This window comes from Balaenoptera physalus (assembly GCF_965194825.1).
Source record: "Balaenoptera physalus genome assembly, chromosome: 13".
Lineage (NCBI taxonomy): Eukaryota > Metazoa > Chordata > Mammalia > Artiodactyla > Balaenopteridae > Balaenoptera > Balaenoptera physalus.
Window position 1 is genome coordinate 8,875,447 of NC_138892.1, and position 20,473 is coordinate 8,895,919.

Below are 20,473 nucleotides of genomic sequence, written 5' to 3' on the forward strand. Positions count from 1 at the left end.
TTTATGGTCAGCCTCCGAACTGTCATGGTGCCCATGGGTGTGTCATTTAGCATGTTTTACAATGAGCGTATAATGAGGCTCAAGGGCTACTGGAAGTTCAATCTTGCTGCCATCCTGGGCCTAATCAGTTCTAACCAATTTATGTTACATCCTCAATAGCTAAGTCCTTCTTTTAAAGGTTCTGCCCTGCCCTCTTCCCTCCTGTCTCATTCCTACACCTTTTAAATAGATTTTCTTTCTTACCTTAAGATGTTGTGCCTTCTCAACCTCACCGCGCTTCCCATTTTCTCCTTCCTTTCTTTTCCAAACATCTTAAACTACACTCACTGCTATCACTTTCCCTACCATCCATTATCTCCTTAGCCCCTTGTAATGTAGGTCAATAAACAAGCACACAGAAATTTGTAGCAATCGACATTGTAACAGGTCAATTATCATCTTCTGAATGTGATCAGCACTACCAGAGCTTAATCACCTCCCATTCTGAAAACTATCAAGTTCTGAATATGATAATCTGAGGAAACACTGGTTAGCCAACAAAGTACAGACATCTCACAATTGTACTTAAAAACAATAATAGAATGAAAGATAGCAAGAGTTGGGGTGAATTAGGGAAAAGGAGGCACTACTTAAGAATAACAAGGCTGAGAAAGAGGAATGGAAGGGGACATGAAAGCAAAGAGCTGTTAAACTAAAGAGGTATAAAATGAATGAAAATGGACTAAATTTCCATTCAACGAATCTTCCTTTCTTCACTTTTAGTTGAGAATCAAATTAAACTAATGCTGGTTCAGTGAACCACTTAAAGACTTAAAGATAAGTAAAATTAAAACTTCAAGCTGCAGAAGTCGTCTTTCCCAGCACATGTACCTGGAGGCCCTTCTGGGTAACCCTTTCTGACTTCATCCCTTTCACTGGTTCAGTGTCCGGCCCTGTGAGGTGGATCTGCACTCGCCTCAGGCAACCTGGAGGTCATTTCCTTTACTCTCCACTCCTAGATAAGCTTAAATGAGTTACTGCTTTCTAACTCCACCTGAAATCATTTGCATGGTTACAGGCACTCTACTCAAGCAACTATATTAATTAGAAGCAACAAGCATCATTCTGGTTTATGATTAGCTTCTTTGAATGGTACTTTATAATGCCTTTATGAATTCAAATGTACGGAATCACAACATGATTTCCAAGATTATTTCCAGTTCTGAAATGTAGTGTAATCTAAGAGTCTGAGTCTGACATGACATGGTTAGCCTGTAAGTCAGCTGTTGGCCCTGTACCCCAACGCCAGCTTTATAAAAGCACACCACTGTGCCATCTTCTCCATATACTAAATATGCTCCTTCGGGCCTCTGTGCAGGCTGTTCACTCTGCCTGAAATGCCCTCTTCCTCTATGACTTACTGGAAGTGTCACCTTCCCTGGAACGGCTTTCTGGACCTCCAGTTGTGTGGACAACTTTCCTTTTCACCCCTGCCCCCTCCCCTATATGCCTACTATAGCACTTATTGCACTAAATGGCACTCATTTGTGTATGTGTCTGCCTTGCCCACTTCGCTGTGCACTCCTCGGGAGCAAAGATCTCTTCTCATCCCATCCTTGTAGTCCTAGCTGCTAACCTAGCGTTCAGCACATGGTGTGCACTCAAACATTCAGAGAAACTGTAGTCATGTGAGTCCCGACCACATAAAAAAAGCGTTTAAAGGAATAACCATTCTGATCATTTTTACTAACAAGGATTAAAAAGATACTCATTAAACTCTACAGTGGGGAGTTCCCTGGTGGCCTAGTGGTTAGGATTCCGGGCTTTCACTGCCGTGGCCTGGGTTCAATCCCTGGTCCGATAACTGAGATCCCACAAGCCACGCAACATGGCCAAAACAACAACAACAGAAAAAAACTCTACAATGACTAGATAAAATTTTCAGACAAATTAAAAGTTTTCATTACAATATTCTTTCTGTAATATTAAAATGTTTACCTATTACAAGTAGAAACTAAGAAAAAAATAGAACCTGGAGACAATCTAAAATGGAAAGCCCCTCCCTGCCCCCATATATTTAATTTATTTAAACCATTAGAATGATTTTTTTTTAATTCTATTTTTAGTTCTCTTTCTTAATTTATTTGAAAAATATTCATTCAGGACCTACTATGTGCAATTTACAGTGCTAGATACTGGTAATAAAAATGTGAACAAAACAGACAAGGTATTTTTATTCACATAGCTATTTTCTAGCAGGGAAAACAATATACAAATTAAATGATTACTTAATTACAACTATATTAAGTGCTCTGAATTTTTTAAAGCAGCACATCTCCTAATCTGGGGTGGGGATGCTTAGAAAGTCACTACAGAAGTGACATATAAACTGGGCTCTGAGGATTGAAGAGGCATCAACTAGGGTTGGGGTGGGAGGCCTCCAGACCATGGGAAGAGCAAGTGCAAGGAAGAGACCTGGAGTGGGGAGGAATATGCATTTCAGGAACCAGAAGGTCGGTGTGGCAAGAGTACAGGCAACCAAGGGGAGGACAGGCAATGTGGCAGGGTCTTCCCTGGGCATTCAGTGAGCAAGACAGAACAGGTGCTTATTCTCATGAAGTTTATATTCCAGAGGGCAGATGGCAGGGTTTTGGGGACTCATTAACAGTTTTAAGTAGGGGAGAAATGTGATCAGTTACACTTGTTTTTTAGTTAAATGTTGTATATTTGAGGTATAACATACACAGAACAGATACGTAGTTTTAAATGATTATTCCTGCTACAGTTTCAACAATTCTCTGAGGCAGAGAATCCCCTACTTACAAAAGAAAAAACTAAGGTTCTGCAAAACTAATTTATTTGGGGATATTTATTCAACAAACATTTGAGTGCCTACTATATGGCAGGCACAGTACAGTGTGTGCATTCATACAGAGATGAATGCAACAGTCTTGCTCTTAAGAAACTCACAATCTGATGGGAGAGACAGATCTAGAAACACTATATAGTGTAGTCCATGCTAAAAATAAGGAAAGTATAAGGGAGCAGAGAGGAATTCAATCTTCCTAGGAAGAATGAATCATTTCATCTCTGTGTTAAAGCTGCATTTTTTTCATACTATTAGTTTCTGAATTCTCAATCATTCCTGTGCTTGGAACACAGTAGGTACTCAAGCATATGTCTATGATACAAACCAACCCAGGTTTTCAACTTCTAGTTCAGTGCCTTTCCAGTAACTAAATATGCCCCTAACTGGAAGAGCATGCATTAATTCCAAGGAGCTCTTCTTTTGAAGCTGCTTTCGAAGCCAGCTTACAAACCACAAAAGAAAGTAAGTATCATTAAAGTCAAACCTCATTTTTTGACCCAGCCTGAAAACCCATAACAGTATCTAAACATAGTTATTTTTTTAAAGCAAATCTTCATTCAGAAGAAATTCTCCTATGAAGACAATCGAGAAACCGCCATCTAGTCCTTCATAATTCATGATCTCTGTCCTCAAAGAACTTATATTTTGGTTTCTAATTGGAAAGATAAAACGCAGCACACAGAAAGAATAAAACAAAATACAAGGTAGCATTTATTCATTGATTTAACATATTTACACACTGCTTACTATAGGCCAGGTAAGGCGCCATCTTAGGGATGCAAAAATGAGCAGGACAAAAGCCTGCCTTCAAGGAACTCAGTCTTATGGAGGAAGCCAAGAATAACACAGCCCAGGACAATAAGAGCTGTAATTCAGCAGGTACGCACAGATGAGAACACAGTTGCCATTGGTTCTAATTCATCAGGCACCTATACCTATGCCTTATCAGTTATTAAATATTTTAACACTACCTCTGATGATAATACAAACTGATAAATAAATAATTGCTATATGAAAAAACAATGACACGAAAAAATTAACATTAAAATGGCTCAGAGGAAATGGTGAGAACTGAAGTTTAGGGATGGTCTTAGGATCCTCCGGGTTTCTCAGCAAGGAAGGTTAGCATATTTGGATAAGGAGCTGGTTGTAGGGAAGGGGAACAGAGTTACCAAAAGGCCAGTGGTGGCAATTACCCAGGTACAGCCCTCCATCTGTGTTGAGGACATGGTTTAGAGCTGTGCTGTCCAGCATGGTAGCCACTAGCCACATGCAGCTACCGAGCACTGGAAATGTGGTTAGTCTGAATTGAGATGTATTAAATGAAAAGTACACTCCAGATTTCAGAGTTTCACATGAGAAAAAGGATGTAAAGCACCTCAATAATTTTTTTTTTTTTTTTTTTACTGATTATATGTTTACATAATATTCTGGATATACTTTAGTAAATAAAGCGTTATGAAAATCAATTTCACCCTTTTTTTCTACCTTTCTAATGTGGCTACTAGAAAATTTAAAATTACATGTGTGGCTCACATTTGCGGCTTGCATTCTATTTCTACTGCACAGTGCAAGTCCAGAGAGCTTTAAATAACAAGCTCCAGAGTTTAATCCCTTGAGGCAATGAAACACTATTGAATGTTTTCAAACTTAAGTGCCTGTGGTAGATTTGGGGAGGGGACAGGAAACGTAAACAAAGCACTGTTTCAGGAAGACTAGCGTGGGGGCAATCCCTAGCGTCAAGACACTAGAGGCAGTTGTCAATGTCAAAAGGCCAGCAAATGTCAAAGGGTAAGCAGGCTCCGCTGGAAAGTATACAGGTCTTTAGAAGTCCCACGCTGGGTGTAGAGAGGAGGAAGAAATCAAGAGCAGGGTGAGGTGAGGGAAGAGTAACAGCTGCAAGCACTAACATGAGCCTGGATAACCAAGGTGCAATGCTCAGCGGACTAGCAAGCCCAGCCCCGGTTTAGATTTAGGTTAGATCTCAACTGGCTCAGTGGTAAAGGCTCCCAGGCGGAGGTGCAATTCAAGAGAACAAAATCGGTGTCCTCTTTAGTGATTTCATATCTATCTCTATGTGGCAAGACCTCCACCAGTGGGATCAAGTCCAGAGAAGGTAGGAAGTAGAAAGCAAGGCTACCAGAAACTACAAGATAGCAATAAATTATAAAAGCAGAAGCCCAGACTCACAACACAGCCAGCAAATATTTACTGAGAGTTTGCTGTATGCCTGATACTTGGCTCGGCTCTGGAGGCATGGGAAGCAAAACAGACATGGTCCTGAATCACAAACTGTAGTGAGAGCTATGAAGACAGAACAGGAGCTCTGAGAGACCTAATTAAGGGTGGATGGGAGTGATGGGATGAGGTCATAAAGGAAAGACTCTCTGAAGAAGTGACAACTTCATCTGAACCCTGAAGTCAGGTGGGTAAAGACCAGGGGGGAAGAACAGCCCAAGCCAGGAGAGCGGTATGTACAAAAACCTTACGGCTGGAAAAGGCTTGGGTAATTCAAAGAATTGAAAGAAAGGCTGTGTAGTTAGAATGTCAGGAAGGCAGGTGGGCCATAAAAAGGTGAGAGAAGGCTGGAGAGGCAGGCAGAGGCCAGATCTTGCGAAGCCTCAAACGATGAAAAATAAAATCCTAAACGGGTCTGAGCGCAATGGGAAGCCGTGAGGGGTTTTGACCAGGGAAATCCTGATGGGTTCTAAGTGTTCCAACCACCCATGCTCTGCTCAGCCTACTGAACAGAAGCCGGCTTGGCAGCAAAGGGGCAGGAGCCAGCATTTGTAGCTGAGTAGCAGGATACTTGGTCTGGGGTAACAGAGTTTAATATAAGGCCCTTCAAGTGTTCCAGGGTTACAAGGCTGGGAGAAGGATGGCACCACCAAAAAATATAGAAAAATCTGATGGAAGAGCTGGTTTGGGAGCCATTAGCTGGGAGGCAAAGTTAGGCACAACTCTAAACACACCGGGTATGAAGGACTAGGGAAGAATTCCAGCAGGTAAATATGGATGTTGTTTAGAGAATGGAAGAGAGATGAGGCATGGATCCTCAGGTTAATAGATAGGAGTGATAGTTTAAATCCCAAAAGTAAATAACATTTTCAAGGAGTAGAAAAAGAGAAAAAGAAAGACAACAAAAGGAGCCTGAGTTTGATCCTTAGTGTTAATTTCTCTCTGGGATGGAAGTCAGGAGAAAGGGCTCTCAAAAGGGATAGAGCATAAGGGAGTCTTTTGGGGGTGATGGAACTGTTCTGTATCCTCATTATGGTGATGGTCACATGAACCTATACATGTACTAACATTCACAGAAACGTATACACACTAAAACTCATTATTATTATATGTTATTTTAAAAGTAAAAAAAAAATTTTTTTTTTTTTTACTTTTGCAGAGACTTCTGTCTCTGCAGGGAGACAGAACACAACAGGATAAAGCCCGAAAGGATGGTCTGGGAAATTTAACCATTAAATTAAATGGCAACCTTGGAAAACGCCTCAGTGAATGGTGGTGAGGTTAAAAGCCAGGCTGCAAAGGTTCAAAGGATGACTAAGTAGTGAAGGGAAGCAGTCAGTATAGCCTCCTCTGTTAGAATTCTGGAGGTGAAAGGAAGAACAGAATGGCACAGGAGCTCAAACAGATAAGGAGAAGTGGAAGATTTAGCAAACTAGCAGAGCCAAACTTCCCAGACTCTATGAATTGCTCCATTTAAGTATTCTTCTAGAACATGCCTTTTGCACATGAGCTGTTCACTTTCTTACTGTCCCATTAAACTAAAACTGCTAAAATGAACCCGAAATCATGACATTTTTAACTCTGTTCCTTAGTCAACTGATATTTACTGTGCTCCTACTATACAGTAAGCACCCTGCTGGATACAAAAGTGAATAACGCCTGGGCCCTGGAAGAGCACACAGGATTAATCACAACAGCAAAGGTCCTGGAGTGATCTGCACGAAGGGCTCTGAAAGCCCTGACCTCTGAATTAAATGCATTTTAATTTATCTTTATAAAAATTAAATGAGGAAATTAAAGCAAAGCTTAGATGTAACACTAGTAAAAATGTTCCTAATTTCTAAAAACTAAGAATGAGTTTAATTAATTCTTAAGTTAGGTATGGGGAACCTAATCATCACTCGCATTTCCCTTTTCCATCCCTCTCTTACTTTTCAGTGTACTCTGCATTTCTTCCTCTGGGTAACTTAGTGGGCAAAATGGAACAAGCACAGGCTTTGAAACCAAACAGACTTAAGACTAAACCGATGCCCTTGAACTTCCTAGCTCTGTGGCTTTTGGAGGCTCTTTTTCTCATCCATAAAACAGTAATGATACCTACCCCGCAGGCTTAAGGTAAGAATTAGGTAAAAATATAAACAGGATGGCATACGCAAAGCACGCAAAAAATGTTAGCTTAACATTACTACTATCATTTGAAGAAATGGTATTCTGATTTAAAACATTTTTAAGTGCTTCCGTTTGAATGAGAAAAAAATAATCTTTTTTCCCCAAGGGCATGACATTTATGTGCTACCTTAGAAAAGCAGCTTGGGAATTTCTTCTCCTTAAGTCCTATCAGGAACTATTCTGCTCAAATAATGATGTTTGGGACAAGCACTTAAAAACAGTCAAGAACTAAGAAACTATAAAAGCATCATTATTATCATCACGGCATCCCAAGTGGAACAAGCCAGTCTGATTTGTGATCTGGATACTTGCCTTAGTGTTTGGACCTACTACACTCACATCTCTCCTACTTCCTACCTAGTGTGACACTGCGCACGTGTAGAGTTGTCAATGTTCTAAAAGTTCTGCTTTTTAAGAGGCATTTACAAAACACTACCAAAAGAATAAACATAGTTTCAAAGCCAAGGTGCTTCTCCAAATCAATAGGAAACTACCATCCTACTGAAATTCCCCACAACTACGAAGGAAATAGCCTCTACTGTTAAACCTGCACAAAATGCTAAGATGTAAGATTTCTATACATCTCATTTCTGTTTGCTTAACTGCTGGGGGGGGGCAGTAATTAATGACGTTTTATTCACTGACCATGGGGAAACATCTCTGGCCAATTTTGTTGTATAATTTTGCTTATATTGTAAGCAAATGGCCAACTTGAAATTCACCTTATCCCTCGCTTCAACCTCTAGCACAGACGCTAAAAAGTAATAAAACAGCCAAAAGATACATGAGAAAGCAAGGCACCTGAAAAGACCCAGACTAGTTCTCGGTGCCCAAAGAACTGAGGATGGACTGGTCCTTAAGGAGCCTGACAAGACGCTACCTTTACTGGGTGTCTTTAGCCACTATAGGGCATTTAAGCCCATTGTGGAAACCCACTAGTTTGAAACCAAAGGGCGTAGGACCAGGGAATGCAGAAAACACTTCGGGCTGGTCGTCCGCTGATATTCCCCTCGCCCTCCTTTCCCCGAGAAGGTTGAATCGCCTCTCGAAGGTGGCCACACACGCAGGGCTCTGGGGTGAGGGGTGGGGGCGGGAGCAGGGGCACGCATTCACTCCGTCACGCAGGTCCTGCACACAGGTGGGGACCGGGAGGCTCCGAGGCCTGCCGCCTCTCTCTGCCACCGCCAGGCAGGGGCCCCGACGCGCCTCCGAGGGCCTCGGCTCTCCGCGGGGACCCCTCCCTGTCCCGAGGTCCCCCGGCGACGGGAAGCGAACTCGACTCGACCAGCCCACCCGGAAGCCCTCCCCCAGCTCACACCTGCCGGCGCGTGACGCCCGGAGTCGCGCTCGTCCGCCGGTCCCGGCCCGGCCATTCGGGGCGCCCCTTCCCCGCGAGCGGATGTCGCCCGCGTCCCTCCTAGCCCCGGGGTCAAACCCACCAGACGCCCGCCCAGCGGGGCGCGCGCCCAACGCCGCCACCCCCGCCAACCCCGCGCGCGCTCACGCCCCTCCCGGCCCTCTCCCCGCCGCGCGCGCTCACTCGCGAGGACACGCACACGCTGCGCCTCAGCTTGACAGGCCGACCCCGCGCCGCGCACTCCCGCGGGCGTCCTCGCCCACCCGGCCGGCCAGCTCTGACTGGGCGGTGAGCGGGGGAGGGGAAGGGCGGCGGTGGCCGTCGGTCCTCACTTACCACTGAGCCGTGCCGGCTCCGAGTGCGCGGCGTTCCGCTGTGAGGCAATGCGCCGCGATGCGCGCGGTCCCCGCTTCTCTGCAGGCTATGGAGGCGACGTAGTAGAGGGACTGAGGGTCTCGGGGGGGTCACTCCCTCCCGCTTCACCTCCGAGAAACACGGGGACCCCAGAAACTAAAAACAAAATAAACAAACTTTCCCCTCCGCCTCCCTCCCCCAAAACCACAACACAAACACTCGGGGGCCCGCCCAGAGCCCCACTCCATTGGCCGCAGGGAGGATGCTGCCGGCCCTCACTGGCTGGCTTTTGTGCCCGTCAAGCTGCCGTTCCGCCCCTCCAATTTCTCTCAGCTGCCGTCGCCCCTCATTGGTCAAATGCGTTCCGTTTGACGAGCTACGATTGGCTGAGCTGCCTGCGCCAATCATTCGGGGACACACCCCCTCAGCATCCCAGAGACCTTTTCCTCGGTCGCAGACTCGGAGAGGCGAAGGGGAAACTAGAGCATGATGGCGGCCGAGCTCACTTGGCGCAACCATCGTCTTTTTCCTTTTATTAGCTCATTAGTGCCTCGCCCTCGCGCTGTTTCCCCTAAGCGCCTCTCTCCATCCAGTACTGCCTAATAACGGAATCTATACGTCCCGGCTCCTTGATTTATCCCCTCCGAAGTACTGAGTGTGGGCTGGTTGTGAATCATTGGACCGTCAGCATGTCACTCCCTAGTCAAATCTTTAAACTATTGGTGGAACAGCAAGAAAGTCCGTCCAACAACAAGGGCTAATGCCATTGGTTTGTCTCCACTGAGTTCTTTCCTGGTACCTTATTGGGCAAGTAGGCGTGTCGGTCAGATCTGGATTCGCTGTGCTATGGTTAATTGTTTGCTAGGGAGTTTGAATGACTCCCGTCATTTGGCCTGTGGTTGACGATAGTAACGATTACCATTTATTGCATGCCCGCTTTGTGCCAACCATGCAGAGTTCTTTACAAGGACTATCGGTTGAACCTGTGAGTTTTACGTTCTCTAAATTTTACAGTTAGGAAACTGAGGCTCCAGAGAGGTTAGGAAATTTGCCCAAGGTCACCTAGATAGAATGTAGTTGGTAGACCAGCATTTGGTCCTAGGTCTGTCTGACTCCAGAGCCTTCTCTCTTTTCACTGTACTTTAGTGCCTCTCCCTTAGCCTAGAATCGTACCCCTCAGCCAACCCAACATCTTCAAAAGCTTTCATTCAGAACCTAAGTTCCTCAGTTAGTTTCTGGAGGTGACATTGCTGGGGGCTAAAGCTATGGATAGGTTGTCATTGCCTCCACTGCATCCTCTTCTCCAGCACCCATTCCTCCCCACCCTGAACTAAACAGTCTTGGTGGTTCCTGACCAGAAGCCTATCTACCTTTATGTTCATTTTCTCAGCTTTATGAATAAATGGACACTTCTACCAGCCTTCTGTTTCAAGCCTACCTTCCTGACCCACACCCATCCATCTCCAGCTCACTCTCTTTTGAGAGAGTCCTCAAGAGCCAGAAACAAGAAGAGAGTCTAAAGAGAGAAAAAGAATAAATCGGTTTAGAAATAAATAATTTACTGTATGCAAACGGAACAGCCCTTCAGCTCCTGGATAGCTTCCAGAGTAGCCCCTGATGCTGTGCAAGACAAGTGCTCCTGGCTTGTGGCCATTGGATTCTTTCTCTGTGGCTGCTTTCAGCAAAGTGAATCCAACATTCCAGCCAGGGGAGGGCAGAATGCTTAGGACCCACTGCCAGAGAGCCGGCCCCAGGCTCTGGGACTGAAATGATCTCCAGGAGCACAGTGCTGGACGATAGCCCGCATTCCGTCTCGGGTAATTAACATTTTACCATCCCAAATCCCCATCCCCTGTAGCTTCAGTGGGATCACTGCCCTTGTTTCGTCTCCTGATCCAAGCTGTTGTGTAACCGCATTGGCACTGCTTTAATAATAAAACCACTGTAACACAGTAATAGTGCTCAACACTTATAGCCTTTCAGCAGAGGAAGATAAGTGTTTCACAAACATCAATTAAGATTAAATGGCAGGTATTCCTAGGGCAACTGCCAGCAGAAGGACAGAAGAAAATTCATGAGTCAAATTCTAAGAAAGGTCCTAAGAACCTGAATCCTTATAACTACATGCACATACCCCATACTAGCATTCCAATATGGGGATTCTGAACCAGAAAACAAAAAGAATGAGAAATGGTCAGTGTCCAAAACCTTCCTTATCTTCATAGTTGGTTGTTTGTAACTCTATTTTTAACCCTTAAACTAGTGCTTGGTTTTAGAGTTAATTGTTGGACATACCTGTCTCCCCAACTCAGTTTAAAGTTCCTTGAAAACAAATGATTTCTTTTTCATCTTTGTATGTCTCGAATTGCTCTGATTATAAAAGGTTCCCCCAATAAATAATTATTCAGTAAATATTTATGGAGCTTGTTGGCACTTTCCTAAGGTACAGAGGCTGCACAGATGTATAAAACACGTCTGCCTTTAGGAACCTCGATTTAGTGGGGGTGACCAACAGGTAAACACAGTGCAGATGGCTTGGAGGGACATGGGACTCAATCTTGGAGAGACAAAGATGGCTACCCTGAAGGTGTGACATCTATAAGGAGAACTAAAGGCTAAATTGTGATTACCTAGGCAAGAGACTGGAGATGTGCCGTGACCTGCAATGCTTGCTTTATGGGGGCAGGGAGCAGGATAGGAATATCCAGGAGTGGCCAAAGCCAGTGCCTCCTATAACCTTTGCCTTTGAGGGCCTTCAGGGGTCTGTCCACTCCACCTCGTTGTACTTTCCTTCCCCAGGAGAAAGCAGGAAGCCAGAAACCCTGTTGTGTTTGCCCACTTGAGAATAGGAAAATAATTCCCAAATAAGATTGCTGTTTTTCTGATCATAAAAGTAACATTGAGTAAAGATTTCAGACAATACAGAATGTTTTAAAGTAGAAAATAAAATCTCCCTCAAATCCCACTACTAGAGCCAACCGCCATTAAGGAGAATATCTTCCCAGACTCTTTTATGAATAGACCCACACATGGATTTCTTCCAACAAACAGTGGGGTGTGGTTTAGGGTCTTGTCTGTACTTTGAGAGCTCTCATTGCTCAGAACTGCAGCTTTGGATGGAACCTGTTCTCACTTTCTATACTTGTGGGAAGAAAGCCAATAAATCAACTAAATATTTATTGTGGAGGATGATGGTTTCAACTTCCTGTCGCAGCAAATGACAAATTACCACCTGTTACAGGACTTAGGGGCTTGCTCAGCCTAGTGTGGAGTCAGTGAATGGTGGGGAGGAAAGGGGTCTGCTGTACTCACTGCCCGAGGGCTTACAGGCTGCCTTGATGGCTGTGGAGTCGATTCCTGCCCTGAAAAGGCAGCCCAGGTCAAAGAATGACATGCTAGGGTACTCTCCTTTGCTCTCTTTCTCGTTTCTTCTCTGCATGCTACTTGTGGTAAATATTTTGTGTGTTTGTTTGTTACAACACACCCAGCTTTGACAGTAAAAAGACTCGCCAAGCCCTGCACACTCGTATGCAGGCCAAGTGCAGTATGTTCTTGGAGCGCTATACTATTCTTAGAGCTCTATATGTGGTGTTCTATACAGTTGGCTTTTTGCTGGAGGGGAAGGCAGATTTAATGAGTGATAGCTGCCTTGGATGGCTACCAAAAGTGCTCTAAGCCATTCCAAGCAACAGGCCTTCCTTTTTTCCCTTGAGAGATTGTTCTGTGATCCCTGAACACATTGCATTGGCCTGGACAAAATCCAATACAAGGGGAATTTCTGCAAACAATTCTGCAGTGACCCACAAGCTTGGGGTGACATAGCCAGCTGGATCGGCTCCAGCTCTGATTTCTGTGGCACAGGAGAACTCCCTTTACCCTTTGCACTGGCCTCTCATTTCTGTGAGACATTTGGAAGTGTTTATAATGCAGTCTCCGGTTCTCAAACTTATGGGAAGATTCCCTGTCAAAGAACTAAATCCAAAAGACAAGAGGACAGCTGACAGCTGATCTGGCTCACTTGGGAAGTGGGCGTGGCCACAGCCAAGGCCAATAGCAGTTGGGGAGGGGAACTTTCTAGAGGGTGCTGATTACAGAGGACACGTTCATAAGCATTTATTACGTTTGGTAGCATTTATTGTGTAACAAAGCCCTTGTGACAGAAGCTGTGCCGCCTCTAAATCACCTCTCATTTCTTACAACCATACTTCCTGAAAAGCTCCTAGGGAAGCTGCAAACACTGGACCCCTCCTGTGTGCTGGCCAATGCTCGACCCCCAGGAGGTTCACAGGAGAACCGGAATGTGCTGTTAATAACAGCTACCCTTTCGTGAACACCGATGTATGTCAGACACTGTACTGAGGGCTTTACATGGATCATGGCAGTTAACCTTCACAACAACCATGGTTATCCCCATTTTCCAGGTAGGGAAACTGAGGCTCTGAAGGGCCGACTAACTTGCCCCAGGTCACCACAGTTAATAACCTCACAGCTGAACCCAGGCCCTCTGACTCCAATGAGTCAGCTCTTTTCCATGCTGCTATGTTGCCCAGAGGCGTCTACGTCGGAACCGCCACAGTGCCGCTGGAGAGACAACCAGCCCCCAAATGAACAGTCGCCCTCATAGCCTTTATGAGCTCAACCCCATGCTCTTTTCCATACAGACTCAGGGAAAGAGGCGCACCTCTTCCTGGCTAAATTACTGCCTCTGATGGTCCTTCCTCTGCATCCAGTTGGGATCTGGCTCCTCTCCCACCCCCTTCAAAATAGCCTTCCTTCCTGCCTGCCTGCCCTTTCCCCCTCTTTTTCCTTTTCTCAGCGTCTTAAATAATGCCCTGTGGCCATCTCCACCACTGCTGTTCCGTATCCTGGCTTCCAGCCCTAACTCTCCACTGAAACTCACTTCTCTAAGCTCATCTATGACCTCCTTGTGGCCGGCATCCAAGAGACTTTCTTAGTCCTTGTTTCCATGGCTTCACCACTATGTTTTTACTCTGAAAATCTTCTCTTGGTTCCTCAAATAGCTAGCTCCCCTCCTACCTCTACAACTGTTCATGCTCTTTTTCATATCCCCTCTTTCTCTAAGCTCCTGCTAAGGAGTCTCTCTCTCTCCTCTCCTTATGTTGCCTTCCGGGGGTGTCGGGGGGGTGGGGGGGGGAGTGGGGGTGGGGAGCTGGGTCGTTGTCCTGCCTTCACCTCTGAGATCGCCGTTTTCATTTCTCCGTCCCCAGCCTTCATTCTGCAGGCCACTTGCTGTGTGATCGTGTGCAAGTCACGTAAACTGTCTGAGCTTCAGTTTCCTCATTTCTAAAATAAGTGTATTGAATCAGATTTGTTATTCTAGACTCTAAGATAATAATAAAACCTCAAGTTTGTAAGCACATGCTATGCCAGGCAGGACTGGCAGTGCAAAATGAAAGCATGGGGCTCCTTGTTCCAAAATTATTAAGAATTTCAAGACAGCAACAGCAGAGCATTAAACCAAATGTGGGACCCTTCGCCTTCTGGGTGCAGGGCCCATGGGAGCCCGCAAGTTGCATGCCCATGAAGCTGGCCCTAGTGCCAGGCACTGCTGTAATTATATAGGTATTGACTTACTCAATCCTCATAACAATCTTATGAGGTAGATACAGATGAGGACACTAAGGCAGAGGGAGGTTAAGTAACTGCCCAAGGTCGCATTTTTTAATTGGTAGGGCTGAGAAAAATTATACCTGTTGGTTGGAGTAGTTGTGAGATTCATACGGTGAAGGATGCTTCCCTCCCGGGGGTCCCCTCGGGAGGACTTCCTGGTGGCCTCTCAGCCCATTGCTTCCTCAGTGAGTTTGCCGGCTCTCGGATGCCCCTTTCTCTGTCCCCTGTTCCGAGGTCTACACTTCCTTCAAAGCTCAGTTCAAGCCCCTTTTCCTCTCAGGGGCTTCTGGAGCAGAGAAGCCAGACCCACATCTCCTTCCCCCTAGATTCTCTCAGTTCCCTGTGTACAGTCAGACCCAGCCCTGGCCTGGCCATGGGGATTGTTCATAGGCGTGGGTGAAAACTAACAACTCCAGAATTTGTTAGGAAGAGGGCTCAGCGGCAGCAGTCTGGTTGGGGGGGGGGTGGGGTGCTGGGGGAGTCCCCTTTGCAGGACAGTGGCAAAGTAGGGAAGGATCCCAGGTGTGACAGTTGGGGGTTAGTGCTGGGAGCCTGGAGGAAAGTGGCCTGGGACCAGGGGTCCACCGGGCTTGCAGGCCAAATCCAGCCACTGCCTGTTTTTGCACAGCTCTTGAGCAGGAATGATTTTTACATTTTTTTGAATGGGTGGTAAAATTAAAAGATGAGTGATATTTTGTGACACACGAAAATGAGACGAAATTCAAATTTCAGCGTCCCCAAAATTTCATTGGAACAGCCACGCCCACTCACTCGCATCGTACTGGTGGGCTTTAGCGCTGCTGCAGCAGCAGCGGTCGTGACAGACCCCGCATGTCCCCAAAGCCTAGAACATTTACTATGTGGCCATTTACAGAAAGTTTGCCGAGCCCTGGCCTCTGCCTTCTTTCTCTACCATGAGGAGGAAAGCACGGCGCTGCGAGCGGCCGCCAGGTGTCAGCATCGCCCCACGTGCTCTCAGCCGCGCGCTCCGAGGGGACCCGCAGCCTCGGGTTCTGCGCCCCGACCCGCGCCGGTCCTGGGGCTCCTCCCGGTCCATCCGGGGAGATGCCGGCTGTCGCCGCCGCCGGCGAGTGCGCGGAAAGGGCTGGAAGAAAGCTGAGGAGGGTCTGGAGCCGCACGGGGGTTCAGGACTGGCTCGGAAGCCCGGTGGCTTGGCGCGGGTCGGCAGGCTTTTCTGATGTGCTATTTGTTTGGTTTGGGTTTAATTTGTATTTTATATATGAAGGAGTCTCCAAACAAACAAAAATTGTTTATTTTTACCCAAAACTGTCAGTCAAGAAAAGTTTGGGACTTTTGCACAAGCAGATAAGACGGTGGCCCTCTTCCAGGCCCCCTGATAACAAACCTACAGAGCTGGGGGGGTGGGGCGGTGAGCGGGCACCGGGGTAACTCAGGCCCTGCTGAGCTGAGGGCTAACAAGTGGCATCTCTGGAAATTTTCTCCGTCTTTCTTTCAAAACCTGGGTCTTGAAACTTCTTCCAGGTGGATGAGCATTTAGGCCGGTGTGCCAAGTACTGGACATGAAAGTGGCAATTTTACTGGGAGGGAGCAGGGGAGAGAATCCAGGAGAGAATGTCCCAAGAGGGAAGTGATAACCCCCCCATATAACACAACGGAGGCATCAGCCTTTACAGAGCTCCTCCTCTACGTTAGCCACTGTGCTGAGTGCTTTACTCCCCAGGGCCTCTTGAGAGTGGTACCAGGATTATCCCCATTTTACTTGGATGGATGTGGAGCAGCTTGCAGGGTCATTTAGCTAATATGTGGCGGAGTGGGGAATCCAGCCCGAGCCTGCCCGTTCTGCACTGTCCTCTCACTGCCACAAGCCTCAGCTAAGATCACAGCAAGCAGGATGCCCCCCCCCCCCCCCCCCCGCCGCTGCCCTAAATCCACGAGGGCCTGCCTCACCGTTCATCCCCGGGCCTAGTGCACAGTTAATATCTGCTGAGTGAACAAATGAGTAAAGCCTTCCAAGTACCGCAGTGAAGTGCCTCTCCTTGTCCAATCGCCCAACTTCCAAGGCCTTCCAGGAGGAGACCAGCCAGGGTGTCCAAGCTGCACTCAGGAAATAAGGATCACCAGGCACGGTTCTTGGCTCAGCACAGGATGGGATGTGCTTTTCCCTTGCTTGTGCCCAGAGGACCGTAGCCTCTGCAGGCATACTGCCTGTCTTGCCCTTTCCTCCCTTCCTCCTCCAGGCTCCCCACGCACTTGCTGGCTTCCGTGGCAGGTCCTAGCTGGTCTCTTATGACATGAACATCTGTTCCTAGAGTTGCTTTCTAGTGGCTGCAGACAGTGCCTAACTTCTAGCCACTTTTCTGATGAAAACTTGTCTCCAGCTGGCTGTCACTTGGAGAGGCCACATGATGCAGTGACAGTGCCCTCCTAGAGGGTCCGGATAGCCAGGTTCTAGCCCTTCTCATGACTTGCTCGGTGACTTTGGACAGATTTCCTCACCTCAAGGCCCATCTCCTCCTCCCCTGCTTTCGTGCTAGCCTTTGAAAGAAGCATGCAGACAGGGTCATCCGTGAGCAGCCAGAGAGGCCTGGAGACCGGGTGACTGGGAGATGAAGACTGTCTGCTGAGGACATGCACTGAAAGGAGAAGCCTTCCTGGAGGAAAGGATTTGATAAGGAAGGACTCCAAAGTCGTTAAGAAATTAAATCCTGTTTGGCTTCCATGTACAATTTCAGGAGGCAGGAACAAAAGTGAAAGGGTCATGATCAATTGCAGAGCCTCTGACACCGTCCACATTGATTAGCCTGACTTATTCTCTGTATCACATGGTTGTCAAGTGTTCAATCATTTAACGAATCGTTATTAAGCAGATACTGCAGATACGATAGTGAGGCAGAAAGACAGTGTCCTGGTCTCCAGGCACAGAATGGGTATCTATCGTGCCAGGCAGCAGCATAAGCTGTCAGAAACAGGGCCTTCCTCGGTTCAGAGCTGGGAAGGCAGAAGCTTCGCAGAGGAGGGGTGAGAAGTTCAGGCCTGCCTAACTTTTCAAAGCCTTCTGGCTGATCCAACGATGACTCGCCCTGAGCACACTCTCACGTCTGCACCTGCCACCTCTCAACCTTTCCTAAGGTGCACATCCTCTCAACCTTGGTCTGGCTCAGCTTGCTGAGCCCGGGATGCCTGTTCTGCACCAGACCTCCTGCCACTGGAACAGCAGTGCAGACAATCGCAGTGACAGCCGCTGGGTCCTCCAGGCAGGGAGGAATGACGGTGGTGCACAGCCAGGTGATAAACTATATGCACGGTGCATGGCAGAGCTCAATAGCTGCTAAGGGGGCTTTGTCAGAACGGAACGTGGTTGTGGCACCCCAAGTAGCAATCCCCACCTGGCCCGTGTTGAGGAGCGTGGAAGTCTCTCTACTGTCGGCCCCGGCTGCCTTTTGAGGTGGGAACACTGCTGGGCACACACGGGTATGTCCAAGGGTACTCTCTGTGTAGGACTTTAACTGAGACTGAAGGAAGGGGAACAGATTGGGAGGAAACGTGGCAGGGCTCTGGGTGGAGTAAGACAGATGTGTGCACATAAACATACCTGTTCCGCAGAGTCCAAGGCAGGCAAGAGCTAAGCAAGGTAACCGGAACAAAGATGGAAGATGCTATCGTGTCAGTCACGGAAAGCAAAATCTTTGGCAAGTCAGCCAGCCTCTCTGGGCCAAAGAGATCTGTCAAAGAGAACTGTTTTGCAGGATGTAAGCACAGAAAGCAGCTCAGGGAGGAGCCCGTGGCCCCTTCAGGGCTCCATGCAAAGAGCTCTTTCTCAACTGGGGCGATTCTAACCCCCAGGGACACTTGGCAATGTCTGGAGACATTTTTGGCGGTCTCATCTGAAGGGGTGCTACTGGTAGTTGGTAGGTAGAGGCCAGGGGCGCTGCTAAACATTCTACCACGTATAGGACAGCCTCTCCTCCCACAGAGAATTTTGTGTCCGAAGTGTCACTGGCGTTGAAGGCAGGAAACCCTGAGCTGGAGGAGCAGGCTGAGATCTGCACTTTATGTGCCGTGGGATCTGGGGAGAACAATGCACCTCCTCATCTGAAAAAGGGGGGCGGCAAGACCTAAGCTGCTCATCACACAACTTTGTGAGGCTCAGTCTCCAAATATACAGGAGAACTTTTTGTTAACTTTGTAAAGGGCCTTTTCCTGAGCTTTTCTTAGTTTGAAACCTGCAGGTGACTGAGGGAGGCATCTAGCATGGTGACTAGCATATAGTAGGTGTTCAATAAGTTAAAAAGAGGAAAGTGTCATAGCAAAAAAAAAAAAAAAAAAAAAGTCTCCCCCGTAGCCCCTCCCCTCCACCCGGGCCCGTTTCCTCCGTATCTCAAGGCTGCCTTTGTGGTTCAGCCTTTCTATTAGGGTCCGAACAGGCATGGGGTGGTGCTGTTGGCGGAGGCGGTCTCAGAAGCACCCCCGAAGGATCAGGGCTAGGGCTAACCGTACCCCAAGGACAGCTGACAATGAGACTGGGAAGATTTGCCAATGTCAAGGGAAAGCCTCCCAGCGCCGTGCAGGGGTCCCGGGGTTCCTGCTCCTACGGGGCGAGGTCTAGGGTGGCAGCAGCTCCGGGGTCTCAGCCCTCAAGTGCCTCTGGTCATCAGAGGTCGGCCTCTCAAGGAGCTGCGCCAGTTGTTGGCACTCAACCTACAGAGGCCGGACTCAGAAAATGGGCAGCTTGGCGGCGGGGTGAGATGGGGCCAGTGAAGCCAGGCCCTGCACCCAGAGTGCTGTTTCATCCCTGTTCCTCCTGGAGCCCTTCTGATGTTACCAGCCTTGTGGAAGCTGCTGCAGAGGGACCAAGGGCATGATCCATCCTTGAACGTGCCATCCAACTGGGAAGGCCAGATGTCCCCTTGAGATTTGATGACAGAGAGACTATTTCACAAAGTATGTGCAAAGTGCTGGAACAGAGGGCAGATGCACTAAAAAGTGAGAAGCCGAGAGGCAGAACGGAGGGGCTGGAGTTTAGGCAGACAAGCTGCATTTTAGGTCTTCAGGATCCTCAGCCACCTTTGGACTATCGTCTCTTCCCGAGCATCTTAGAGCTGGAGGGGGTCAGAGACCATCTCGCCGAGACCTCTGTAAGGAAGGGGAGAGGTGCCCCACCTCACAGGCCAGCACTCTTCCCGTGACACTGCGTTGCTTCCTTTTTGACACATGGCCTCCTATCCTGCTTGGTTTCTCTGAAGAGAGTGAGAATGACCCCACGCTGGCGCAGGGAGAAGCCGGGGCAGGACGGACAGCCAGGCTCAAGGCTGCAGCGACTTGGAACCTCCAGTCCAGAGCCTCCTGCATGTGAGGGCAGGGGGGGAACCGGGCTTGCTTTGGGTCAGGAGACGGGAAAGGGATTCCGTGGGCCTGCTTCTCTAGCAAGGGAGGCACAATCGCTTAGGAGCCGGTCCCCTCCTCTGGCCTCCCCCCTTGCCCCAGAGGTGTCCACTCTGCTCACCAAGAGTGCTCTCTCCACCCAAACACTCTGAGCTGAGGTGTAACCCCTGCCCCATGTTTTCCACCTCCCTCTCCCTTCCCCTCCAGAACAAGCAAGGCCACATCGCCAGGCCTTGGTGCATAAGGAAGCACTTCCCAGGAGTGTTTAATCCTCACAGACGCTCATGGAGGTGGGTCAGGGTCCCTCACCCCCCAAGAACCAGGTACACCCTTCCTTCCCCTGACGCTCCCACCACCCACCGGGGAGGCCAGGCTCCTCGCAGGATGCTCGGTGCGCCCCTCGCTCCCTCTCCCATCAGGTGCTAGCAGGCACCAGGGCCCCTCCCCAAGGGGCTGCTGGTGCCCCAGGGTTTTGCAGAAGGAAAGGTGTGAGGACGAGAGTTTGGCTCAGA

The 20,473-nt window shown here is 48.0% G+C and overlaps 1 protein-coding gene across 12 annotated transcripts in view; it reads right to left on the minus strand.

The window, feature by feature from the left end:
- Positions 1-14,056, minus strand: part of TNRC6B (trinucleotide repeat containing adaptor 6B) — a 261,503-nt gene extending 247,447 nt beyond the window's left edge. For 6 of the 12 annotated variants that reach the window (XR_014252491.1, XR_014252492.1, XM_082420575.1 and 3 more), the window contains exon 1: positions 8,949-14,049. The gene's annotated coding sequence lies outside the window, so the exon portion shown is untranslated. Of the gene's footprint in view, positions 1-8,948 lie in introns of all 12 variants that reach the window. The other 6 variants (XM_082420570.1, XM_082420577.1, XM_082420572.1 and 3 more) reach the window with 3 other exon arrangements.
- Between the last annotated feature and the right edge of the window lie 6,417 nt (positions 14,057-20,473).